General features: G+C 44.7%; 1 non-coding gene across 1 annotated transcript; it reads right to left on the bottom strand.

Moving 5' to 3' along the window:
• Positions 1–6,208: 6,208 nt before the first annotated feature.
• trnan-guu (transfer RNA asparagine (anticodon GUU)) lies at positions 6,209–6,282 on the bottom strand. Its single transcript has one exon. It is a non-coding gene; the product is annotated as a tRNA-Asn (tRNA).
• Between the last annotated feature and the right edge of the window lie 21,622 nt (positions 6,283–27,904).

The following is a 27,904-nucleotide window of genomic DNA, read 5'->3' as shown; positions in this document are numbered from 1 at the left end:
GGCCTGAAGAAAAAATCGTAATCTATACCTTCGGATCCTTCACCGCTTACGACCATTAAACGCCCATTCTACCTTATCAGTGGATCCAGATAATGTGTATCCTTTCGTGTGGTGCTGACTTCATTGTAAATGTCTGTATTTATTGTCAAGCCCGAAATGCTCCTGAACTGAGCAGAGAGTGAAGAGTCGACCACGTTGGTGAGTCTGAAATCACACGTAGGCCACACACGTAACAAGGGCCGATTTACTTCCCCGAAAAAACATAATCGAATCAGCCATTTATTTCTGTAAAGCAACAGATTGTTGGTCGTAGGTAACGGTAAAAGACAGGTACAGCTTTCCTTAAGCATTTGCATTTTACTTCCTGGACCACAACAGGAGAATGCTAAACCTCAACTCTAAATACCTTTCATAAGATATCCATGCAGTATTATTGAGCTCCGTTATCCGCAATCAGCGTTGCTTTCTCTCTTGATGATCGCTGCAGTTGTCTGAAAGCACTCACAACTTGGTCCAGCATTCAATGCAGCAGTAATGCTGAGAAATATCCCATTTCCCGTTCAAATGTTGTTCTGTCGCAGGATTGGGTCAGAAACTTCCTCTGTTTCAGTTTCTCCCTCTTCTAGTTAACCTTGTGGCAATTGTGATCCTGTCCAAATACATCACTCTTTACTTGGTGTCCATGGCAGCCGCTGACCTCCTGGTCATTTTCTACGGTCCCATATTGAACTGGATGTTGTGATTTATTTCCGGGTTTCATTCCTGCGCATCACTCCAGTATGTAGTCTCATCGTGGTCTTGATCTCCGCAACAACGTTGGTGTCCGTCTGGCTGACCGTCGCCTTCACATTTGATCGGTTTGTGGTCATTTGTTGTGAGAAGCTGAAAACCAAATATTGCACCGCGACAACGGCGGCTGTGGTTATCGGGACAGTGAGTGTGTTGTGGTGTGTGGATAGTGTTCCCTGGTATTTTGTATATGAGCCCAGCTGTATAGTTAACAGTTTTCCACGGGGTTTCAGCTTTACCGTTGTTTTCTTTACTTCGGCCGCAATGGGGCTATTTTGAATTGTTTCATCTAATTCTGATTCATGTATCCCTTTCTTCTTGATCTTAATGCTTGACGTCTTCAGAATCAGACGTATTGTAGTGGCCAGTAGAGACCGCAGGGGGCTCCTGGACCCGCAGCAATGGAGAGAATGACAAGGACCCGGAGATGGAGAACCGAAGGAAATCCATCGTTTTACTTTTCAGTATAACCAGCAGTTTCATATTATTGTGGGTAGCAACGGTTGTCTATAACTTGTACGCACGAATTGCAGAGGTTCAGTTCAACTCCTCTCTTTCTGATCCGCTTTATCTCATAGAACAGATATCCGTTATGCTGCAGATTCTCAGTTCGTGCACCAACACGTGTATTTATGTCCCCACCCAGAGGAAATTTCGAAAGGAGCTGACAAACATGGGGATGTATCTTATGAGCTATGTTGGTAAATTAATTAAACAATAAAATATACAGAAGATTTTTTTTAAAGGATACCCATTTTATTTGATTATCGTCTGCACTATTCCGTTGGAGTCCGGAACTGATCATAACCCTCACTGTACATGTTATTGGACGTTTGACCATGGGAAGCGGTACTAAAGAACTCGCATCATTGCAACAAAATTACCACAATACGTTTACAACGAATTTAAATCCTATGAATCGTATTCGCTAGTCTGGAGAGAACAAGAGTGAGAGCACCCGAAGTAACTGATAAGACAGTGGAGTTGGGAGAGAGTAAGAGAGAGCGGGAGAGATACAGAGAGAGAGAGAGAGAGAGAGAGAGAGAGAAGGAGACGAAGAGATGGGAAGGAACAGAGGGAGAGAGAAGAGAGGGGAATAAAAGGCTGGATCCATATGAATTTAAGATTAAAGTAAGTGTAGAAGAATGATAAGCATCCCCTTGATTCTCCACGACGTATCCGGCATTCAGTCAGATCAGGACGGTTCTTTTATCACTGCACCATTAATCAGTCCATTGATTCCCTAAATATATGAATATATATGCGTCCCTCCCTTGATTATTGTGAACCACAAATGTCCCATAACTCTCCAAGGGACTGAGTTTAAAAGATTCACTAGGTGATAGCATTTCTTCTCGTCTCGTTTCTGAATGGCAGACTGGTTGTTATAAAGCTGTGACCCCTCCTGCTCGGATCCCGATCCAGCCGTGCGAGATATCAATTCCGCATCCACAACATTAAGCCAATTTTAAAGTAAATGGGGATCAGTAATTCTAGCTGTCATTCTCCTTAAATCCAGGACCTGTTGGGTGGATCACTCCCTACATGAGAGACACGGGCTGTCCAGAACGAATGCAATGAAAATTAGCTCCCTTCCCCTTGTAAAAAGTAGGCCATTCCTCAATTAGGGAAACTAGCATTAACCACATCGTTCCAGATGGCGTCACCCCAGTGCTCTATATAACTGGAGTAAGATCTCCCTGATCTCTGAGGTAATTACTTTTGAAATAGATATTAATGAATACACCGAGTGAGTCCGAATTGATACCTGAACTTGCCAATGTGTGTTCGGTTTTTCCTATGTTTGGATATCCATTTCCCTCCACAGATGCTGTCTGACCCCTTGAGTTCCTCCAGAACTTTGGATATTGCTCCAGATTCCATCATCTGCAGTCTCTTGTGTCTTAGATCTGCTGGAGGAACTTAACGGGTCTGGTGGCATCTGTGAGAGGAAAGGAATTGTCGAAGTTTCATTTCGAAGACCTACATCAGGAATAATGTTGTGATGTTGGGACCTGATACAGGGTTTCGACTGGAAACGTCAACAGTTCCTTTCCCATTCAAATGCTCATCGACCCGCTGAGTTCCTCCAGCAGATTGTTTGTACCAGTAGCTTCAGAAACAAGATAACAACCCCCCTCCGTGTTTCTCCCGCTGTGCATAAATCATTGCCATTGAAATTAGATGACAGCAATCGGCCCCCCGTGTCTGCTCCGCCATTCAGTAAGTTGTTGGTTGATCATCCAAGTTCACTTCCCTGTTCCATCTCTTCACCTCCCTCTGGATAACGTCAGTGGGCAGAATACACTCAGATTCGCACTGAATGGTCATGCCCAAAAAACAAACAAATGATGCACAACATTAGACTCAATAAGTTTCAAGGACGTTGCTTTATGAAACACACACAGCCCGGTGAAAGGGAAGCGTAACATCCGGAATCCCAGCTTCTGCCTCAATGGTTTGGATTAGGGGGTCACAGCCAATCTAAAACGGAAAATGATGGTAACACACAGCGGGTCGGACAGCATCTGTGGAGAGAGAGAAAGAGAGGTACCTTTTCAGGTTAGAAGCTGAAAGGGTCTTCGAAATAAAACGTTGAATCAGTTTCCCCACGGATGCTGCGAGACCTGCAGACTGTTTCAACATTTTCCGTCATTTCTTCAGATTTCCTGATTCCGCGGTTTTTTTTATCCTTTCACGGAAAAAACAATCCAAGTCTGCTAATCATACAAAACTGCTTGTCAGTGCGGGTTGTGAAGAGGATCCAGAGAGTGTTCGGGGGATATCGACAGGCGAAGAGAATAGGCGACGATATGACGAATGGGATGCAATGTGGAAAACTGAGAGGCTCCCTTCAGAAACAGTATCCAATCCTGGGGTCTCGTTAACCTCTCAGTTCTGTTGATGTGATTGAATAAATGTTGGAATCTCTTCAATGCAGAAGGACCAGAAGCTCATTTTGTCTCTCTGTGAAACGGAACTGTTGACTTTGCAAACACATCGGGTGCGGATTTTCTTTATTTTTCGTGTTTGCAGGTGCGCACCACAAATATCTTAACTCTCTTTAATGGTTGATGATTTGACGGCTCCAGCGTACTCACCTGACAGGGGAGTGACGGTGATCACAAGGCTGTGCTCCAGGCTGATTCAAACCACCTGCTTCGTGTCCTTCCTCGGATACCCTCTGGATTTGGATACATCTCCTACGGGGAAAAATGACCTTTTATCAACCCCAAAATTTTGCATACCACTGTGTCTCCATCCTCCAAGGATTATTAACCTAGTCGATACAGTTTCTCCTGAAAACTGAGGCGCTCCATTCAAGGCAACATCCTGGTGAATGTCCCCCGAACCCACTTCTTTGTTCTGTCACGCCTGTCTTCCACGGGAACAACCCTATTTTTATCCCTGATAGATCTCCCGTATCAGTCCCCATCTTCACACTTTGTTGATGAAGTTTCAGTCCCTCCCCCGTTGCAAAATCCGCGCGAAGAGATGGCACAAAAAAGAGTTGGCACAAAAAGTAAGAAACATGCAAGAGAGGAATAGAAAACTGTAAGAAGTAAGAAGGAATTATGTCAGGAAGGAAAGAGAAATCAGCAAGGGAAAGGATATGATTCTGGGGACGAAAATGATAAATAAAAAGAATGAAGGGAAAGAGCAACATTCAAAACAGAGACTCATCACACGATGTTTTCCCAACAGCAGAGCGGCGCAGCGGGAGTGTGCATGTTTTCCCTTGAAACTATTTTCAAGATGAAGACAAATAGCAGAAGATGATTTCGATCCATCGACCTGTGTGTTATGGGACATGCACACTCCCGCTGCGCCGCTCTGCTGTTGGGAAAACATCGTGTGATGAGTCTCTGTTTTGAATGTTGCTATTTCCCTTCATTCTTTTTATTTATCATTTTCGTCCCCAGAATCATATCCTTTCCCTTGCTGATTTCTCTTTCCTTCCTGACATAATTCCTTCTTACTTCTTACAGTTTTCTATTCCTCTCTTGCATGTTTCTTACTTTTTGTGCCAACTCTTTTTTGTGCCATCTCTTTGCGCTCTTTGCTCCGACGCAATCAGATATTTGGTTCCCGACATGTCAGCAATGAGTGTCACAGTATTTATTTAACCCACTTTCTGCAGTGCTGTTGTTTGTGTTAATGGACACGTTCCAAGGCCAAGTGAGCGTCTTCCATGCAGTCGAATGTCGGTAAAACTGACCGGTCACAGTACTGTCTGTCGGTGCCGTGAGACTAAGGCATAAACAGTGTGTGTAATATCGGAGGTGGTTTCTCCCTGTCAGCTCTCAGCCGCTCGGGATTACACAGCGACTCCGTGAGATTCCCATCACTGGTGAAAATTCATGGTCACAAGTGTGGAGATGTCGGAGATTGAACCCGGGTCCTCATACACGTGAAGCATGCGCTCTCCCACTGAGCTACATCCGCAGCAGAAGTGACCAGCTTTAGACGTAAACTCCCGTCTATCTACCGCTAAGTACAGAACGTAGAAATTGAAACACAGAGAATAGGAGCTGGAGGAGGCCATTCGGCCCTTCGAGCCTGCTCCACCAGTCAGTAAATTCAAGGTTGATCATCCAAGTTCAATTCGCTGTTACGCGCTCTCTCCACATCCCGTCATAACATCCGTGGGCAGAAATCATGTCGATTCAAACTGAATGATAAAACACCCTCGAAAAGCAAATGAAATTAGTAACATTTGCGCCATTAGACCCGGCAAATCGGTTAGTGCAAAGGAAGTTGCTCCTCGACTACTTTTGTATCTGGAAATATTTATGTCCCCTTCCCAAATATATTCATTGGTTGTGAAGAGACAGTGCGGGTGAGAAGAGGGGAAGTACTGTACCGCGGCGCACATACAACTGAACTGTATATTTTAAGGCAAGCGTAACTCTTGGCTCGAGTCTTGGATTCAAGGTGGTTTGTGTTAGTTTAAAAAAAACGTTGGGGCTGCGGAGGATGAGACGAATATTTCCACCTGACATAATGCCGTACGTCAGCCTCAAATAAAAATACAGCGAGCGGTGGAAACTCTCAGCATGTCGGGCATTGTCGGTGGGGAGAAATTACCTGTCAACGTCTCAGGTCGGTGACTTGTTATTGGGATCGGTTGAGATTCAAAATCGATGATCACAGGTCCAATGACAAATGACGATACAACATCAAAAGCGGCAAGTCCGGAAGCTCAAAACACAATCGGATGAGTTCCAAGGACGTTACATCATGAAACTCGAGCATTGGGGTGAAAGGAAAACGGGACATCGGGGTCCCGGGCTTGAGACCCAGCAGGAAGGGCTCCAACTGAGCCCATTGAGGGAGCAGCAGGGAGCTCCCGCCTCCAGACAGCACAGTGTTACCTAGCTGGCATTGACACGCACATCAAAAGCTGCTCGATTGCCAGCATCCCTGAGTGGACTCGAACCACCAACCTTTCGGTTAACAGCCGAATGTACTTACCGATTGCACCACAGAGACACACTGAAGGAAGAGGGAATAAATGGGCCACTCCTGGGTTTGGAGGTGGTGACCAGGGACGGGTGCTGGGACCCGGTTTTCATAATCTGCATCAATGGTTTGCATCGGAGGTTACTGACAAAATAAAAAGGGAAATGGTGGGAACGCTTAGTTCCACACACTCAGGATCGACAGTGTAGATCACCCCCATTGAGTGACCGCATGTTTCAAATGGTCTCGATCAGTGAAAGATCCTCCCACATGGGAACCTTCGCTCCACCTCTGCCCTTTAAAAACTCCCAAGGATTCGACATGTTATAGCAAATTAACTTCGCTATAACTTGAGCTCCAGTTCTGTTGGAGCGACAGCAGCCCTCACATTCCAACCCACAACCTCACAGTGCTGCCGAGAACAAGACACAGTAAGTTCATTACAGACCTGCCCAAATCTCTCAAACAGTGTCAGGCTGGAAGCTACGTTACCTATCAGTAGCGCAACGTTCGATCAATAAATTATGCTCTGATCAATATTGGGGCAGCGATAGTATAGGTTGTCGAGACATCATCCCCTTTTGCAGTTTGTGCCAAATTCGACAGCAAGGAGTACGATATGAGCAAAGTGTTCAGAATGGATCTGCGGGATATTTTCATTCACAGAGAAGAAGGATGGAATCTGGAACTCTGTCAAACATTTAGCATTTATCCAGTCGAGAAGGAGAATGGCCAAGTCATAGTGTCGTCCCGAAATCAATTTTCCCTTTCTGTCCGCTGTAAATAACACAGTGCCACAAGGTCGATTCGAACAAACACATTTATTAGCAGTGTACCGCTAGGATAATTCTCTTCAGCACTCACTAAGAGTCGCTTCCCGAGTTCTCCCCGGACAAAGGGCAGACAGACATTTATACAGGAATTGTCACGCACATCCCATGCAAACGGCGCCGCGAGTTTCGGTCAAGCTATAGAGATCTCGAGACAGCTATCACACCTTTTGTCTTAGGATAATTGAGTTATAATCAAGGCTTTCAAAGGCAGGTATCACCCTTCATTGTTCACACCAAGTCTTCACCTCGATGTTAATTACACTCACTATCGCCACCGTCTGACATATCGGAATGGTTCATTACCCGAAACAAAGGCTGTTAACATACTTAACATTCCAACCTAACTAGTGGGTCAGAAGCTTGCTAGTCCTTGCTAAAGAAATATAGATGCATATATATATATTTTGGTTGCCAGTTATAGGTATGGTTGCAATTCTTAACCCTTCACTTCCTCAATAGAAGGTTACAGACCGAGTGTTTATCAATGGGTTTATCAATGAGTGTTTGCCCTAACCCTAATCCTAACCAATGGTCTGCATGGATGTGATGAGCCGAACGGCCTGTATCTGAGCTGCTCGACTCTATGACTCTAGACGTACTGCTCTAACATAACCAGCATCATTCAACTGACAATATCCATAATGAACTTCAGAAAAAGCCAGACGTAGCTAAATATAATTGTGCTAAATGTAGCTTGAGCAATAAATGGAGAAAATGGTATATCGAAGTCAATGTTAGAATTATGGAACAATGAGCAAGACATTCTACGAATCCTACGCTGTTAAACCGTTCCAGAGACTGACAGATACAGAATGAACCCCACACTCCTACACTGTTCCTGAGACTGACTGGTACAGAATGAAGCTCACAATCCAACAGTGCACCAGAGACTGACAGGTTCAGAGTGAACCCCACACTCTCACTCTGTACCATGGACTGAAAGGTACAGAATGAACCCCACACTATCACATTGTTCCAGAGGATAACAGGTACAGAATGAACCTCACACTCTTACACTGTACCTGAGACTGACGGGTACAGAAATAATAAGATTCTCCATTCATAAGCGCATTGAGCTGTTCTTTTTCCTCTTTATTTTGCTACCTGTCAGGCTCGGCCTCCCTTTGAGTGTTCTCCTTCTATTGATAGCCTTGAATTCTGTGACAAATGTCGGTTACCTCTTCAACGTGGCACTTCGATTCTTCCAACCCCTCTCATATTAGAGGAACGACTTACTACATGTGTCACTCTATATACCCCCCCCCCCGTTTATGTATTTGTTTGTGTGTATTTGTACTACGTAAGCGTGTTTCTTTATGCGTGTTTATGTGTATCGGTGAGTCGAGTTTATTTGTTTGAATAGGCAACTGTGTGTGAATTCGTGGTGCATGCGTCTGTCTAAGTGTGTGTGTGTGTGTGTGTGTGTGTGTGTGTGGGTGGGTGGGTGTTTGGATCTGGTGGGTTTGCATTCGACTGTGAGATTTGGCGCCACCGTGTGGTTTGCCGTCTTTGCCTGTGCCTCTATCTCTCTGTGTGCGTTGACAATGGCTATCCAGCTGGTGGTGTGGTGATGTACACGGGCCATTGTGGGTGGTGTTACTGAGAGTGGGTGTGGCGGGTGTGTGTGGAAAGAATGGCGTTGCACTGTTTGGGATTCTGGTCGGTGCTCGCAGCAAACAACAGAGAAACATCGGCATTCTATTCCACAAATGGACAACCACAAGCGCACATTTGAAATCTTTTTTCCTCTGTTGCGAAGTGGATGCTGAAAAGAGGTCAGCTCAGACAACATAGTAAATGTCGCTTGGCCCAGGATCCAGAAGTCGATGAACAAAACCTTCCTGTGCTCTGTGTTCTCTCATTACCAATTTAACCCGGAGCCTACTCGGCAAATCACTTCCATTCCCTCACCTGCAAAACCTCCGACTGTTGTAAACTGGCCCCAAACTTTCAACCCCTTCTGGTGACCATTCCTGCAGCACCGCCTCTGCGCCATCGGACCAACATTTCACCACAGAGATTCGGGGTAATTGGTCACAGCGAGATGACAAGGAACAGGAGCTGACAAGTGCACACACAATGAAATCTGTACAAGGCAAGGAATATTTTGAAACAACAGATGTCTTTTCAGTGCAGATATATTCATCCAATCGGCAGTCCTTGCACAATGTTTGAAATGTTTAGCTATCAGACACACAATTAAATCCAAAATTATGTGCACTGCTTAGAAAGTCTTGAAGGAGCGTTGTATATCCAAAACAGCAATGAATATCGATACAAAGAGAAACAGTAGACACCTGGGGACAGTGAGCATGGATGTGATGGCGGGCAGGACCTGCGATGTGCTGGACAGGGACGCCATGTTTTGGTTCCGTTGCCATTTACTGAGGCTGGAAATTGGGTGAGAGGTCATGATGGAGCTGAAGGACTGAAGGAAGGAAGTGCACAGTTCTGACAGGGGACACTGCAGAGGCCTAGGAGGGGTTTAGTTTGTGTCGCTGGATTCAGTGCTCACTGAAGAGAGATTGGCGACATTCATAGATGAACAAGCCGTCAATGCAATAGTGTGAAAACCATTTATGGAGCCGCTTACTGACAAAGATAAGTCTTGTGTGATGAAAGATTCCGCCCTTCTTTCCACCAGGGACGATTCTGAGGTAATGCCGAGCATTTTGATGTCTGTGTTAAATCTTCCCTGTATTTCCAACAGAGCCAAATGGTGTTGTTACAATGTGTTTGTTCAAGTGAGTGTAAAATAAGTGAAATGGTTTGGGTCCAACCGTGTCACCGGAGACTGATCTTCTGTATAAATCAGACACTATTGGAGAAAGACAGCTCAGATTATCTATCTGAGCTGAGCATTCCGGATCAACAGAAGTCATTGCTTCTCACTGAAATGGGGTATCAAGTAATCTGGCAGCCGTTGGAATTCCGGGTAAGCCGCTGTCACAGCTGCCGTAGGTGGAAATTGTTGTCTAACTGAAATGCTACGGATAGTTTGTCTCGCTGCTTGTTTCCACAGCCAGCTGCTAAGTACCTGCATTTCAAAGAATGGAATGGAGGCACAAGAGATTCGGGATCTGGAGCAAATAGCAAATTGCGGGAGTATCTCAGCCAGTTGAGCAACTGTTTGAGCAGAATGTTCTTGTAGATTGTGTCTGGGTTAGGGACAAGAATCAGATTATCGGAAGGTAGCAATAGTTGGGAAAAGTTCCATGTTGTAGAACCAAGCCCTTGTGGAATATGTTCTTCTGTAATAAACGAAAATGTAGTGACTGAGTATGCGACAGTTTATGGAGAATTCAGGGAAACCCTCTGGGCGTCAGAGGCGCTTTGGAGTATCAATTTTGTAAAATGTAGTTCGATTATACCTATATCTGAACATGCCAGACGTCAGACCACTGCAGCCAGCTTGCTGTTGACGGTTCGAATCCACCCATATCGCCCCCCCCACCTCCCTGTGAGGGATTAAGTTGGAGACGACTGTGAGGTTGTAACAGACCGCATTGTACCTGTTGGAATCGGTCGTGCTTTCTGTTGCAAAACCAAATATATGGCAGAAAGGGAAATGTGAAAAAACAGGAAATTCTGGAAGCACAAGCCCGGCAAGCAGCGTGTATGGAAAGAGAAAGCAGATAACGCTTCGGGTCAGGGCCGTTCGCAGAACATTTCAGGGGAATGGTCTCTGTCCCGAAACATTAACCCGTTTGTTGTTCTTCAGACGCTGCCTCATTGGCGCCGTCTTTCCAGAATTTCTTTTTTTGTTCCGTCCTTCTGTTGATCGGTCGGTGACAGGGAGAGCCGGGAGAGTTGGTGATTGGTACATGGAATACTGCCGCCATCTAGCGGCCCGGTTTATCCATTCCATTCACCACGAGATTCTCTGGGTAACGGAAAAGCTGATCCATCCTTTCATGCTTGAGTTAATAGGCATCCAGATAGTACTTCCCTGCCAACGCAATTTCCCGTCAATATTGAGCAATCCTTATGCAGATCTAACTCAGTTTATACGACGCTATGAATCCCTTCTCTACCTTTACCCATATTGCTACCTCTATCGGCCCTTCGCAATGCACAGGGAGCAGTTTCCACCGCTCGATGCAGCAACGAAATTGAATTGTCACCAGATCGTCTTAAACTGCTGCCTTGGCTCCCATACTGATCAGCAATTCCGCTACTTTCCTTTGTTTCTCTGATAGTTAACTTGATTGCGATTGTGATCCTGTCCCGAGGAAAGTGCGGACTCTCCAAATGTGTCACCCGCTACCTAGTGGGAATGGCCGCGGCTGATCTCCTGGTCGTTATCTCGGACCCCCTGCTGAGGTGGACTGCTTTGATTTATTTTCCGCGAAAATAAATCATCACTCCCGTGTGCAGTCTCGATCTATGGCTGGTTTTTGCAAGCACCGCGGTCTCTGACTGGTTGACAGTCGCTTCCACCTTTGATCGTTTTGTAGCCATTTGTTATGTGAAGCTGAAAGCAAAATATTGCACTGAGAGAACGGCTGCTGTGGTTATAGCAACGGTGGGTGTGCTGGGATTTTTAGAGAGTATCCCGTGGTATTTTACACAGAAGCCCAGAAAAATAACTGATAATGTTTTTTGGGGATGTTCCACCAAACCGATGTACAATACATACCCTGCATGGGCGGCATTTGAGATGTTTCACGGTATTTTAACCCCTTGTTTCCCTTTTTTTCTGATTTTTCTGCTCAATGTCCTGACGGTCAGACGGATTTTAGCGGCCAGCAGAGTCCGCAGCGGACTCCGATGCCCCATCAATGGAGAGAATGACAAGGACCAGGAGATGGAGAACCGAAGGAAATCCATCGTTTTACTCTTCAGTATAACCGGCAGTTTCATATTGTTGTGGGTGACACAGGTGGTGTTTCACATCTATCAGCGAATTTCAAGCAATTACAATAATTCTGTTACTGATTCCCGTTTTATCACAGAACACGCCGCGACAATGCTTCAGCTTCTCAGTTCCTGCACCAACACGTGCATTTACGCCGTGACTCAGAGCAAATTTCGACAAGAGATGAAGAACGCGGTGAAATACACGTTGACTCAGATAATTAACATCTTTATATTATGGAAATAAACTGTGTAAAACTATAATTAAATCTATCTCCATGCTCACTAACTTACATTGCCAACCCAAGAGAGTGGAAATAATGGCATGAACAGTGCTCTAAAACATCCGTTTAATGAAGTCCTTATAAAACCCGTTTAACGCCATGCCCTCATAGACTTTCTGGGTGACACTACAGATAAACTTCATTAAGTTTGTGACACATAATTCTGGTCGCCTCTTTGCAGGAAGGTTGTGGAGGCGTTTAAAAGGGTGCAGAGGAGATTTACCAGGATGGTGCCTGGGTTAGAGAGTATGGATTATGAGGAGACACTAAGGAGCTAGGGCTTGACTCATTGAAGTGAAGGAGGATCAGAGGAGACATGATAGAGGTATACAAAATATTAAGAGGAATAGATAGAGTGGACGGCCAGCGTCTCTTTCCCATGCACCAAAGATCAATACAAGAGGGCATGGCTTTAAGGGGGTGGTCAGAGGGAGGTTTTTCACCGAGAGAGTGGTTGGTGCATGGAATGCTCTGCCTGGTGTGGTGGTGGGGGCTGATACGTTGGTCAAGTTCAAGAGATTGTTAGATAAGTATATGGAGGAATTTAAAATAGAATGACATGTGCGAGGAAGGGATTGGGCAGTCTTAGGCGTGGTTTGAAGGTCGGCACAACATGGTGGGCTGAAGGGCCTGCATTGTGCTGTATTGTTCTATGATTCTATGGTTCTATAATCGCCCACGCATAAAGCTGATCTGCGTTCCCATAACCAACCAGTCTTTCCAAATGCATGCATACCTCATCCCTTAGAATCCTCTCCAGTAACTTACCTACCACAGAAATTAAGATTCCTTGTCTATAGTTCCATGTTTTTCTCTGCATTCCCTACCATACAATTTTCCAGCACCACTCCCATGGCTACGTACGATGCAAATAACTCAGACAGAGATCCCGCAATTTCTTCGCTGGCCTCCTTCAGTGTTGTCGGGCATACCAGGTCTTGTTCAGGCGATATATCGCCCTTAATACATTTTTAAACATCCACCTGCTCCTGTGCTGCTCTGCGGACCATCTGCTGTACCTTCCCATAGTTTCCTCGTCTTCACCTCTTTCTCCACGGTAAAACCAGAAGAGAAGTATTAATTGAGGATCTCGTCCATCTCCTGCGGCTCCACTTAGGTATGTACACTTAGGCCTTTGAAGGCCCTAATCTCTTTCTGATTACGTTTTGTCTTTTACATACGTATAACATTTATTTGAATTCTCCTTAATCTTCTCCTCCAAAGCTGTCTCATGCTCCCTCCTGGCCCTCCAGATATCCTTTTTGAGTACATTCCTGCATCCCCCTATACTGTCCAGTGACTTACTTGATCCAAGCTACCTGTGCCTGACACATGCTTCATTTTTCCTGCTTCGGGTCTTCGTATCTCATGTCCTGCAGGATTCCCTGCTCCTGCCAGCCTTGTCCTTCACTCACACAAGAAGATGCAGACCTTGAACTCTCGATGTCTCACTTTTAAAAGCTTCCTAATTTCTTGAGGTTCCTTTTCCCGAAACAACCTCCTCCAATCGACCTTTGCAATTACCTGTCTTTACCGCCAACGTTTACCTTGCGCCGCTTTAGAAGTTGAACCTGTGGACCAGTTCTGTTACTTTCTATATAAAAAAATTAAAACGTACAGAAGTTTGGTTACTGGTTGCAAAGTGCTTCCACACTGTTACCTCATTCACTTGTCCCGACCTATGACCCAAGAGTAGGTAGAGATATTCCCTCCTTGAATAGGTCCCGCCATTTATTGCCTGATGAAAGTTCCATGCGATGCAATCCCTTAACAGTATGGCAGTCTCACTCTATATAAGGAAAGTTAAAATCCCCAATGGTGGAAACCCTACCATTCTTGCAACTCTCCACAATCTCCCAGTATATTTATTCACCTAATTCCCGATAACTATCTGGAGGACTACATTACCAAACCAACAAATTCGTCATCCACCTTATTTTTGAGCTCCACTCATTAAGCCTCACTGGATCATCCTTCAGTAATTTGTCACTGCCGTGATGTTCCAATTATTTAAACATGCATCTCCGATTCCTTTCATTCCTCCACCTCTATTCCTCCTAAAGCACCCGACACTACAACATCTAAATGCCATTCCTGTAACATCACCCAACGTAGCCATGTTTCCGTACTGGCTTTTACACCACGGTCCCACGTATACCCCACCCCCTGTCCTGAGTTCATCCACTTTACCTGTCTGACATGTTGCAATGAAATAAATGCCGTTTAACCCAATCGAGTTCTTTCGCTCCCTGCCGTGCTCCTGCCCGTCTTGCCTATTCAACTTATGTATCACATTCCAGCCTCTCATTTGCTTTCTTGCTGCTTCGCCCCGGACAAACTGTTGCGGTGGGGTGAAGAAAGCAGGGAGAGCGGAGAGCACAGAAACAGCCCTTCGGTATGGTGGGTCCACATATCCATCACCTATTTACGCTGCTCCTCTCTAATTCTCCCCTCATTACCAAGCTGCCCCATTTGCTACCACTCACCCATACACGACCAGGTTTTTACTGAGCAATTTGTCCCACCGGCCGCACGTCTTCTTCTGCCACGTGGCCGTTCTGTCTCTCCTCGTCCGCGCAGTCTCCGCCCTCCAAAGCGCGCGGTGTTTGGTTTCTTTCTTTCACACTTTCTGTCCTCTGGACGGACAAAAACGTGCATAATAAGAGGAAAACAAGAAGATCAGCGAATGTTAGAGATGGAGAGAAAGAGAGATTGGGCGGTGTGGTAAATATGGTTTAATTCGACTCAGTTACCCAGCACAGTACACAGCCCCTGTCCCCGCCCAGGATGTAAGGGGTAACAATAGTGATTGGCTTTCAACACAATCCGAAATCCGGAAAGCAATCCCGAAATCCCAGCCTTCCTAGGATTCGCTTCTCCTCCAAGGAAAGGGTGACTTTAAAATCCTGAAACCGCTCCCCCCCCCCCCCCCCCCCCGCGGAAGGATGTGAATAATTTGCTCTGGTCCCGAATCTGGACTGCGCCACAGTGACTCTGCAGTCACACCCCTGTGAGTAGTGTGTGCTGCTTCGTCTTCCGTTGCCAGAAACGAGTTGACTTTACCTTCTGTTTCCGAATGTGATTAGACATTAATCAGTGCGAACAATTCACAGAAAGTGAGCAATACTGTTCAGAGAGAAACAGGTATCATCCTATTACGCACGGGGTCAAGTTGCTGTTTTCCGTCTCCTGCCTCTGGCTGGTCTTATCTTTGTCCTAAACATTCTGCCTGAGGTTCTCTGCCCCTTTACTTCGGACATTCCCGTATAACCGGCCCATCAAGAGAAAATCCAGGGCATTCTTTGGGATCAGTCTCCAAATCTCCGTCATACCCAGTTTCTGTGGGAGATAGGAAAAACGGAAGATCCTGTTACTTTCGGCTGCAGATCCGTAAACCTGCCCTTAAATTATTCCTTTCCTTGATGGATCTTAAACTTGATCTCGTGAACTTGCTCCCGCTCTACAACATCGGTAGTATCTACATGAGGCACTTCTTCGAGAAAACAGGATCCATCATCGAAGATCCCCACCGTCCGGGACAGCTTCTCACAGCTACGATCGGGCAACAGGTACAGAAGCCTGAACTCCGACATCACCAGGCTCCTTCCATTCAACCAACCAACACAAACATAACCACTCCCTCAGTATGGCAACACTATGACTCCTTTGATCACTTCGCACTAAAGTTGACTTTGTTACTTTTTGTTCCAATCGTGTTCCTTTCAGTAAGAAGTATGCGTAATATGTGTTTAATTTATGTTTATTTTTCTTGTGAATTCTGATAATCTGATGCTATCGCCCCGTGATGCTGCAGCAAGGTAATTTGCATTTCACCAGTTTACATATTTACTTGTGCATATGACAAAAGCTCGGCTTTGATATGACTGTGTGGTCCAGAGCAAAAAAAATAGAGGAAAACATGTGACATGTCTTACTACGACTCGTCAGTTTTTGTTCTAAATTCAGGGCGTTCACTAAAATGCGGTGATCCTGGTTACTCCAGGAAGTCGACGCATCATCTGCAGCCAACTTGAACACAATGGGTCGAACGGCCTTCTAGTTGAGATGTTAATCTTCATTATTAGGTCTTTTCTAGAGTGCCGGGGCCCAGAATGTGCGAGGAGCAATAAGATTTCCTCTCCTTCACTGATCCACTGGGAAGAGAGTTCCAGGGATTCATTATCCTCTCAGTGAAGAAATTTTGAGGACCTCAGTTTGAAATGACTGGATGGTTATTTCATAATTCTACCCACATCTTTGTGAGTGTATTAAAAATGCAAGCATACCAAATTCTACACTGTCAAATCCGCTGTATCTTGTATATTTATGATCTCATAGAATGGCAGAGCATTCTCGAGGTGCCGAGTGACCCTGATTCGCATGTACGAATATTGCAGATGCCATGACAACAGGGCCCTGAGTAAGTCCAGTGAGACATGTTTGATACGATACCCGAACCGACTTGTAATACAGGCGGACATATCGTTTGCCTACTTGCTCATCAACCCTGCATGTTAATATTCAATGTTTTATGCACAAGGACACCCAGGTTCCTCTGGAGATCAACACCTTTCAATCGCTCACAATTTAATAAAACACTGTTTCTCAGGAGCACCTCAGAATTGTCCACATCACATCCCATCAGGTATAACCTCGGCCACTCCTTCGGCCAGGCGATATCTCCGCATCCTCTTCAAACCCCGCATTGACAGCCAGTTTTGTATGATCAGAAAACTTGGATACGTTGTCAGTCAAAGTCAAAAAACTGCAGATTCTGGCAATCAGAAGGAAGAACTGAACTCTCCCTCCACCCCAATTTAGCGACCTGCAACATTGACCCTGTTTTCCTCTCCACAGATGCTGCACAATCTGCTAACTTTTCAGATAAATTTCTATTTTATTATGTCCATGACTCGCTGATCCAAATCATTGATGCAGATTGTGAAAAGCTAAGTCCCAACAGCGATCCCTGTTCTCCTCCTCCCAACCCGGGAATGGTCAAATTAATTCCGCTTCCTTCAGGTTGTGTCTGTTTGGCTATTATCCGAATGGTTGGTGGTTTGAACCCAACCAGGCACGCTGGGTCGCTTCACAGGGCAGTCACCAGGCACCCACAATGGTGCGGGCTGGAGTCACATACAGTCCAGAGCGGATCAGATGGCGGGTTATCTTACCCAGCAACAGAGAGTCAGTTGGCTGGAGAGACGAAGCCCAGTTGACGCGGCTGAGCTAATGTCCCGTCTGCTGTCAAAGGACATTAACCGGACACATCCCAGTTTCTCTCCCCACAAGCGCTGCGTGACCTGCTGAGGATTTCCAGCATATCACGGTGTGATTTCCGATTTCTAACAACAACCATATTTTGTTGCTGCAGGACCTCCAGGGACGGACCATGATTTAGTATTGTGTCTGCTCTTTCGGGGGCGTCTCAAAGTGTCAGAGATTTTGAGCGATAGCTCATCTGTTCCGTATGCCTGTTGCTGAAGTCATCCCAGACCCTGTCGCACTTCCCTGTTAGCAAGAGGGACGGAGGGAAAACAAGCTCCGTTCCCCACATTACAGGGAACATGCGTGCAGAGGAGGTTCACCGCGATGTCGCATGGGATCTGTTGCTTCATCTATGAGGTGGGATGGTCTAGGCTCTCCTTACTGCCTAAGAGTGAGGTAGCTGACGATGGATCTGTTTGAGTCATGCAAATTATGAAGGTCATAGATAGGTAGGAAACAGGTAACCTTTCCACAACGCAGAAGTATCTGAAACTAAAGCCCACCGGCTTTAATGCATGTGGATAATCTAAATATGACCAAGGGAAACACAGTAAATGGCAGGAGAAGTGACGGCCGAGCCGAACATCTGCACTTCGCCATTGAATCGGATTAGCCATGCGTTCATCGGAACCCTATCTCGTTTCCATTTAAAGACGGCGACCGTTTACCCGGTATTTATCTCGTACATGTCTACATCTAGCTGAAAGATATTCAAACTTAGACTTTCGTCTCTCTTTCAGGAAGAAAGTTCTGTCGACTGACGATCGTCTGAGAGATGTCACAAACCAGCAACAAAAGAAACACACTGAGCATGATTCAGTGTTAAAAACTATTTTATTAATCACTACTTATGATAATACGGAAAATAAAAGTAAAAATGTTAGTATGTTAGAATTCAAAAATGTTAAACCTCGAACGTTAACCCCAAAACTAAACTCTTCGTGTGTGTGTGTGACAAAGTCCAAAACTCCCAGTTCCTGAATGGTTCTTAAAGTTCAGTTCCGCAAGCCATAAGGTGAAACATGAGCAAGGGCTGCTTCAACAACCACCGTTGTCTGAAGATAAGATGTAGATGTAGAAAAACATAGAGAAAGTACACACGAAATCCAAATGTTGCAAGATGGAACCCAAACGACACTTCAGTGTTTACTCGGTAGTGACTTCCTCACCCCGAAAAGCATCCGAACCGTGGTCGTCCACATACAAATACCTGTTTCCTTCTACAGGTCAGCAACAAAGTGAACTCCACCGGATTACTTCCAACTTCCATACATGGATTTCAGTGGCAAACACAGTTATTGTTTCTCATCCATCGATAGAGAAAACAAGCAGGCTGGTGTCTCTCTCCCTTCTCTCTCTCTCTCCTTCTTCTTCTGCCTTCTTCAACAACGTCATTACGTCCTTTATCTTCTATTGACGTAAGCACGCCCCACACACACATACACACACAGTCTCTATCTTAAAGGGACTTTCACTGAGTCCGTAACAGAGAAAACATTGCAACCTTCTCCGAGTGACGGCTTATTTTTAAATTGGTTTCACGAGTTAAAGATTATCTCAGAGGTGTGAAAATCCTGACCATGTCAACCCGTTCAGAATCCTAATGATTCGATATGTTTCAGCAAAGTAACTTTTCAATCCTCTGTACTCCAGCCTCTCCAACTTTCCTTCATAATTCATTCAAGTTATTAACCCAGTAATCCTTCCGTGACGTGATTCCAATGCATTAACCGCATGATATGGAGGAATGTTTCAGTTATATTGTACTCTGCACTCCAGATGTGGTCTCACCTCTCCAAGAAATGATTTAAACATCACCTTCGTATTTTGTATTCAGTTCCCCGAGCAATAGAAGAGAACTTAACTTTCTTCATTACCTGCATACCAGCCTATTTTGTATCATTTCCCAGGAACTCCGGATCTCTCTGCAACACCGAGCTCTGCAGTGCCTCACCATTCAGGAAATAAATGGTGGGAATCTGCTGGTACCAGAGGATCACACAGAGAGCTGGGAGTATGTTGCCAGGGCTGAAAGGTGGTTTAATTTGGGATATGAATTTCCGAGTTGTTCATCGCCGTGTGAGTCCCAGGGTCAGTTCTGTAGGAGCCGGAGCTGTCCTCACATTCCAAATCTCAACCCCATACAGTACTACCTGGAACTGGACACAATTAATTCCTTGGCACACACGGTACTGCCCTTTGCAGTCCAGTCGGAAACTTTCATGCAATGTCAGGCTAAAAGTCACATCATTGATCAAAAGATTTGATCAATTCGATCAGAATAATGTTTTCTGTTCTAGGTTGGGTTCGGGAGAATTTGGATGGTGGGACAATCTTACCGTTATCAGGTGCGTGAATTCCAGGCAACAAGGAGGTACGATAAGGGAAAAATCTTCAGAGAGGTTCAGAGATGTTTTGCCACTCCCTCTGTTGTTGGGATCCGGAATACACCACCTGAGTGGGTGTTGGGAGTGGCTACTCTTACAACATTGGAGAACTATCCAGACAAGCATCTGAATTGCCAAGATGTAGAAAGCTACGGACGGAGTGTTGGTTAATGGAATTCGTGTGCTTTGGTAATCGATGGTCTTTTGGGACATGGTGAGCCTACTGGCCTGTTGCTGTGCTGCACGGATCTATAAACATTGGATATACTGCTTCAAAATAAAAGGAATCACTGAGGCTTAAACTGCATGTAATATAATTCAATTATCAGCGAAATGTAGCTAAATCTGGTCGCGCTGAAGATGGTACAAACAATAAGTGCATACGATTTATAACTAGAGAGTAAAGTGCAGATTTATGGAACAAAAATAAACAGAAAGAAACTCACACTGTACCAGGGGCGGACAGACACCGAATGGACCCCACACTCTCACACTGTCCCAGATACCGACGGGTACAGAATGAATTCCACACTGACACGCTGTACCAGAGACTTACGGGTACAGACTGAACCCCACACTGTCACACTATTAGAGACTGACCGTTTCCCATTTCTTGATTCTGCTGAGTTGCTATCGCTCTCTGTCTGTCTCTCTCTCTAATTCTGTATTTTATGCTACTTTTATATTTTGATCTTACATGCGAACGACCATTTATCAACTTTCATGCTCCTATTCATTTCACAATGTCATGTTATTTTTATAAACCTCTTTATTTTCCTCACCACCCTTTTCTCTGTGTTCTAGTCCAAGTGCAATATATGTGTAGAATGGGATTGTATGGGGAAGGACAATGGCGTTGACTGAAGGAATGGCAAATTGTTCAAAGCAGGTACTGGTGTCTTTGTGTGTGTGTGTGTGTGTGTGTGTGTGTGTGTGTGTGTGTGTGTGTGTGTGTGTGTTTTTTGTGTTTATATCTGTGTGCGGTGATAATATGTTTCCAGGTCGATGAGGAGGTCCCACCCCCTTATTTTCACCAGATGCAGCACCGATGTAATTTCTAGAACTCCGTTGCTTTTATATTACAGCAGCAGAAGATGACATCTGTACACAAAGCGAAATCTGTACACGGCAGAGAATATTGTGTTAAATCGCGCCAATATTTACATCAGAGACAATGGCTTTGTTTGTTGGGCTCGTAACCACAGGGCAGTGAATGACAGACTGATAAGGGCATTGTAGCCGTATAACCAATTCACCGCCACAACATTTCCCCACAATGCTGTTCCTCCTGTGGATTTAATACCAGCTTCATTCATCTGCTTAACGTTTCAAAATTCATGACACACCCAGGAAATCGCTGCCATTCTCACATCAGCACAAGCGGCACACGCTGCAAACTTGCCTCTGACTTGCTACCCCACTGTCCTGTCGAATCCCACTCCGTCCCCGCCCCCACGCCCCGCAGCGCCGCCTCTCCATCAATGGGTGAACATTCGGCCACAGTAAATTATGGCAAATTGGCACACTGAGGACGCAAACGCAGAATAAACCTTCTCACGTAACAGACGCAATCTGCACAGGACAGTGAACATCTTTGAAGAACAACCACATGGTTATCTCACAGAGGTTATCTTTATACACTGTAAGGCATCATCAAATGGTCAACATCTGTAAACAACAAAGAAAGTACTCAGGTAAACGGGAGTCTGGTGAGACCACACTTAGAGTACCGCGTCCAGTTCTGGTCGCCTCATTATAGGAAGGATGTGGAGGCGTTGGAAAGGGTGCAGGGGAGATTTGTGTGGAATAGAGAGTATGCATTATGAGGAGAGACTAAAGGAGCTACGCCTTTACTCATTGGAGAGAAAGAGGATGAGGGGAGACACGATAAGGTATAGAAAATATGAAGAGGAATAGGTCGAGTGGCAAGCCAGCCCCTGTTTCGCCGGCCACCAATGCTCAAGTGCATGGCTTTAAGGTAATGGGGGAGTTCAAAGGAGACGTCGGAGGGAGGTCTTTCACCCAGAGAGTGGTTGGTGCAAGGCATGCGCCACCTGGGGTAGTGGTGGAGGCTGATATATTGGTCAAGTTCAAGAGGTTGTTAGTTAAACATATGGAGAAATTTAAGATAGAGGGATTGTGGGAGGAAGGGGTTATAACGTCTTGGTAGTGGGTTGAAGGTCGGCACAACATGGTGGGCAGAAGGGCCTGTATTGTGCTGTATTGTTCCATGGTAAAACAAAAGTCAATGTTTCGGTTCAAGAACGCTTCTTAAGAATTGGAACCTTCGCTAGGGAACATATGAAATATTTTGTGCAGTTCTGTTGACCGTATTACAGGGAGGATGTGGTGGATTTGGAGAGGATGAAAGAGAGGTTTACTAGAATGTTGACACAAGAGAATGCAGACGCTGAAATCTGGAGCAACACACAAAATGCTGGAGGAACTTCACTTGGGGCTCGACCCCAAACGTCGACTGTCCATTTCTCTCTCTAGTACAGCAAAGAGAACAACAGACTGAGATGCAACCAGTTCGAGTACTTTCTGAGACGCCCAAGAAAGTACATACGCAGATACTGTTTGACTGCTTGAATTCTATCAGATTGTCTATTTCTGTTCTCATTGACTTCATTTGATTCATGAGGTGCACGGTGTCAGTTAAGCTGGCATTTATTGACTGTCTATTATTATGATAACTGAACAGACCGTTAACAAGATGGACCTCCCACGTCCCGTCATTTGCTCGCTCCTCAGTTTGGAGCCTTTACCCAGCTAAGACTCACGAACAAAAATCCATTCCAGCTCCATCCACACCAACAATGCGCCATCTCTTGATCTTTCTAGTTTCAGGGATCAGTTTCTGCCCTTCAATGCATCAAAAACATTTGGGTTTTTACCTGATCCCGTCACACCGCTCATTTGGCACCAGGGCTGAACAGTAATTTCACGGCTTCCTTTTCTCTCTCTCGCAGTTAACTTGGTGGCGATTGTGATCCTGTCCCAAGGGAAGTGCGGTCTCTGCAAATGTATCACTCGCTCACTGGTGGCAAAAGGCAGCTGCCGATGTCCTGGTCGTCATCACCAATCCCCTGATGAAGTGGACCGTTCTGATATATTTTCCGCGTTCATTCCTCAGACTTACTGCCATGTGCAGAATAGTTCATTACCTGCTTTTAGCGAGTCTGGCTGACAGTTGCCTTCACCTTTGATCGGTTTGTGGCCATTTGTTGTGAGGGTCAGAAAACAAAATATTGCACCGAGAGAGCGGCGGCTGTGGTTACAGGAACAGTGAGTGTGCTGCAGTGTTTGGAGCGTGTCCCCTGGTTCTTTACATACAGATATGAAATAATACTTGATGGTGTTTCCTGGGGTTGCCTCACGAAAGAAAGTATATTTAGATCCTCTGCATGGGCCGCTTTCGGTCATTTTCATCCCATTTTAACTCCTTGTGTCCCGTTTATTCTGATTTTACTCTTCAATATTCTGACGGTCAGACGGATTTTTGCAGCCAGTCGAGTCCGCAGGGAGTTCCGAGGCATCAACAATGGAGAGAATGACAAGGACCCGGATGTGGAGAACCGAAGGAAATGCATCGTTTTACTCCTCAGTATAATCGGCAATTTCATATTGTTGTGGGCAACACTGGTTGCATTTGAGTCCTATTGGCGAATTAAGCAGATTGATTATTATCCTTTCACTGATCCACATTATATCGCAGATTCCACAGCAGTGATGCTGCAATTTTTCAGTTCCTGCACCAGCACGTGTATTTACGCCGTGACTCAGAGCAAGTTACGTGAGGAGCTAAAGAACGCGGTGAAATTCCCGCTGAATCGGATTCTAAATTCGTTAAAATCATAAAAGGACGTTGATATCCTTGTCCTGCTCTCTGATCTACACTGCCCACTTCGAAAAATAACGAGCCATGTTTTATAACCGGGCGCTCTGGCATAAGTTTGGATTTATTGATGATCTATTCCGGAGTATCTTTGGTGGTGCTCGATGGACTAAGTCACAACTTGGCTTTGTTCGAATCACTTTTAAATCTTCTATTTATCACTCTTTAATAAGCCTTTTACAAAACTGGCGCAAGTTCAATTTTGACTTTTAACTGTTGAAATGAGCACCAGAACTAAAGCGTCAGCTAATGGTAAAGGTAATGGAGATCAACCTACTTTGGAAGTTATTTCTAATCTGGATAGAAAGTTAGACCAGAGATTTGCCGAATTGAAGTCAATTTTAAAGGACTTTGAAGACAGACAAAATACACTGATCCAGGAAAACGCCAAACAAAAGCATCTAATAGCTGAACTCGACCGAATTGGTGAAGAGAGAGATGCTGAACTCCACTCACTTGAATAAGACTTGATTACGACCAAGCAAAACCTGGAAAAACAACAACAGAGGATCATCGACCTGAAAATTTAAGAATCATCGTTTTTTCCAGAGAACACCGAGACTGGTACCCTCACGGAATTCTTTTCTAAACTTATGGTCGATGTGTTTGCTTCCGAAATGTTTCCTGTTCAGCCCATTCTCGAGTGAGCTCACAGAGAAATAAGATACAAACCTGCTCCGTCCAAATACCTCGGCCAGTAATAGGGAGATTTCATTATGTCAACATCAAGGAGCTCTTGATTCGTACTGCTCGTGGACGTGGAATGATCCAATTTAGCAATGGACGTTTCGAGTAGTTGAAGATTACACTCCAGAAGTTATGAAAGAAAGGCTGACCTACAAACCAATTATGGCTCGTCTCTATCAAAGCAATTATCATCCTGCATTATTATTCCCAGCAAGGTTGAGAATTACAGTATCCTGAAAAAACTCGCAAATGGTTTAAATCCCTCCAAGAGGACAAAGAATTTCTTACGAATTATCTTTTAATTTTAGAAGCTAAGAAATGCGGAAGAGACACAGTGTTTTTCCTTTGATTTACTATCTACTCGCTTCATTATCCAATTAACTTTCAGTTTTAAACCTTTCCTTTTCCTTCTTTTAATATTTGTAATATTTTTTTTAATAATAATTAAGAATTTAACGAAATGACTGATCGTTTGCTTTCATTTCGAAATAACTATTAAATTATTTATTTTCAATGTTGACTGTAAACGCCCTTTGGTTATGATTCATTATCAGAATTATGTTTGTTAGTTCGATTTGTTTTGAATATGTTGATAGCCTTTAGACCAAACATGGGTGGTTTATATATATATATATTTAACTTGGACTACTGCCACCAATAGAACTGGGATCAGTTCAGTTAGAGCGTAGCTTTCTGGCTGCCTATTGGCCAGTTTTCGGGCTGTTGGGGGAAGGGGGTGGGGCTGTTTCTAGTTTCGTTTGGACTAAACTACAAATTTTTCTACATTGTCTTCAGATCTGCTTCTTCTTTCAACTTTTTATTTATTTATTTCTGCTGGTGACACTCGTGTATAGCAAGATTAGCTCTTTACATACCATATGTTTTTTAATCTGTTAAAATGGATAAGACTATTAATTTCATTTCATGGAATGTTAATGGCTTAAAAATCCGGTCAAGCCCAAGAAGATATTTAAGGTTTTTCATTGATGAAATGCTATGTTTATTTTTTCTCAGGAGAGTCATATCAGGAAGAAAGATAATCAAAGTTTTTATAGATTTTGGAGAGGTCAGCAGTTCCATTCGAATTCAGAAGCAAAATTAAAAGGAGTCTCTATTTTTATAGACTCCTCAATTTTGTTTTTCCATCATGAGACAATATCAGACATAAATGGTAGATTTTTATTAATTACTTGTCTACTTCATAATAAAAGAAGTTGTTATGGTTAATGTTTATGCACCCAACGTCGATCACCTTGAATTTTTTTAAACATCCGTTTGCATGTTTTCCTAATTTAAGTGAATACACTTTGATTATGAGGGGAGATCTCAACTGCTGTTTAAACACTTCGATGAATAGATCTGTGTCAAATCCTGCACTTCCAAACAAATCCGCTGTCTTTATTAACTCCTTCTTAGTTGAATCGAGAATTTTAGATGTTTGGAGATGTCTGCATCTGAGGAAGTGAAGGGTTAAGAATTGCAACCATACCTATAACTGGCAAACAATATATATATATAAATATATATATATATGCATTTATATTTCTTTAGCAAGGACTAGCAAGCTTCTGACCCACTAGTTAGGTTGGAATGTTAAGTATGTTAACAGCCTTTGTTTCGGGTAATGAACCATTCCGATATGTCAGACGGTGGCGATAGTGAGTGTAATTAACATCGAGGTGAAGACCTGGTGTGAACAATGAAGGGTGATACCTGCCTTTGAAAGCCTTGACTATAACTCAATTCTACTAAGACAAAAGGTGTGAGTGCTGTCTCGGGATCTCTATAGCTTGACCGAAACTCGCGGCGCAGTTTGCATGGGATGTGCGTGACAATTCCTGTATAAATGTCTGTCTGCCCTTTGTTCGGGGAGAACTCGGGAAGCGACTCTTAGTGAGTGCTGAAGAGAATTCTCCTAACGGTGCACTGCGAATAAAGGTATATGTTCTAATCGACGTCGTGGCACTGTGTTATTTACAGCGGACAGATAGGGAAACTGATTTCGGGACGACAATTTGGCGAGCCAGCCAGGAGTCCAAGACGAGGTTTCGGAAGCGGCGTGAGCGACCGACGGGTATAACGGCCACCTGAGATGGACGGGCCCACAAGGTACGATTCACCTTGATCCCTCTCAGGCAGTCGGACACCTGATCGATCCCTTCGCTTACTGACAATCCTCTGACGGACTTCTCGCGAACCTGTCCGAGTGCCACAGGTAAGAAGGGGTTCGAGTCCCCAGTTAAGTTAAGTTCTGTTCGGGGTTCGAGTCCCCAGTTAATTTAAGTTCTGTTCGGGGTTCGAGTCCCCAGTTAAGTTAAGTCCTGTTCGGGCTTCGAGTCCCCAGTCTTGGGTTTGGGATTTTAAGTTGTGAATTTCAAGCTTTTGAGCTCTAAGTTCTGAGATCGGTTCTCCAGTACTGCCACCCTGCCTTAGACCGGTTCTTAAGAGGGGAAATCCACCACGGGAAGGTCAGGAACCTGAAGTGGGTGAAGGAAAGAGACCGATCTTATAGGTAATCCGAGCGATTCGTACCGTCCGATCGGGTAGGATACAAATAAGGGACAAACTCTCGATAAGTCTGGGTCCAATACCCCACTATCTAAGTTATGTAAAGACGATCCGAAGAAGGAGAGTAACTTTCGTAAATTATCAGCATGCCTCAATAAGAAATTGGGAAACGAAATATGACCATTGGCGGGAGCTTGGGACATAGATAAATGCCTAAAGGCAGAAAAGGCAATTTGGGAGCGGAATAAAGGGGAAAAATCGAAATTATTTATGTCTACTTGGAGAAAAACTGCAGAAGACCTAACAAATAAATCTAAGCAGGCCAGCTGGGAACATAATGCGCGCAGAAGGGGAATTAGTGTGTGTGATGAACATGGAAATCCTAAGAGTTGGGAAGTCCTGAAGTCTCAGTGCAGAGACCACGATGCTGAAAGGAGCAGAAGGGAGAGAGGAGAGGTAAATGAGGTGTATAAGGAGAAGAGCAGAAATAAACAAAGAAGTAGTAAGGATAAAGCGGAGGTACCTCCCGACATGTCTGGCGTGCCCCTGTTGTTCCAAAGTAATGATACGGACGAAGAGGAGGAGGATTGGATGGTCCGACCCACAGCCTCTACCTACCCCCCGGTTTCATTGCCGCCCCCATATAATGCGGCTAGCCCGCCAGCCGTCCCGCCCCTACCGCCAGTGACTGCTAGCCAAGTCCCGCCCACAGGACAAGTCCATGGCCCTATTGCGTCCCGAACCAGGATGCGGCTTAGTCGAAGGGAAAACCCACAGACAGGTGGCTCTAAGGCCACAGACAAACGACGAAGCTTTCTGGCAAGGGACGGTCCTTCAATAGATTCTCTGACGGACACCGACTCTGATTCTACCACTGATTATGGCGACCCTACAGATCCCAGCCTACTGACCATGTTGAACGGGGTTAAG

The sequence above is a fragment of the Pristis pectinata genome, chromosome 29 (genome assembly GCF_009764475.1).
Source record: "Pristis pectinata isolate sPriPec2 chromosome 29, sPriPec2.1.pri, whole genome shotgun sequence".
Taxonomy (NCBI): Eukaryota; Metazoa; Chordata; class Chondrichthyes; order Rhinopristiformes; family Pristidae; genus Pristis; species Pristis pectinata.
Note: the sequence above shows the minus strand (reverse complement) of the source record. Positions and strands in the feature narration are given on the sequence as shown.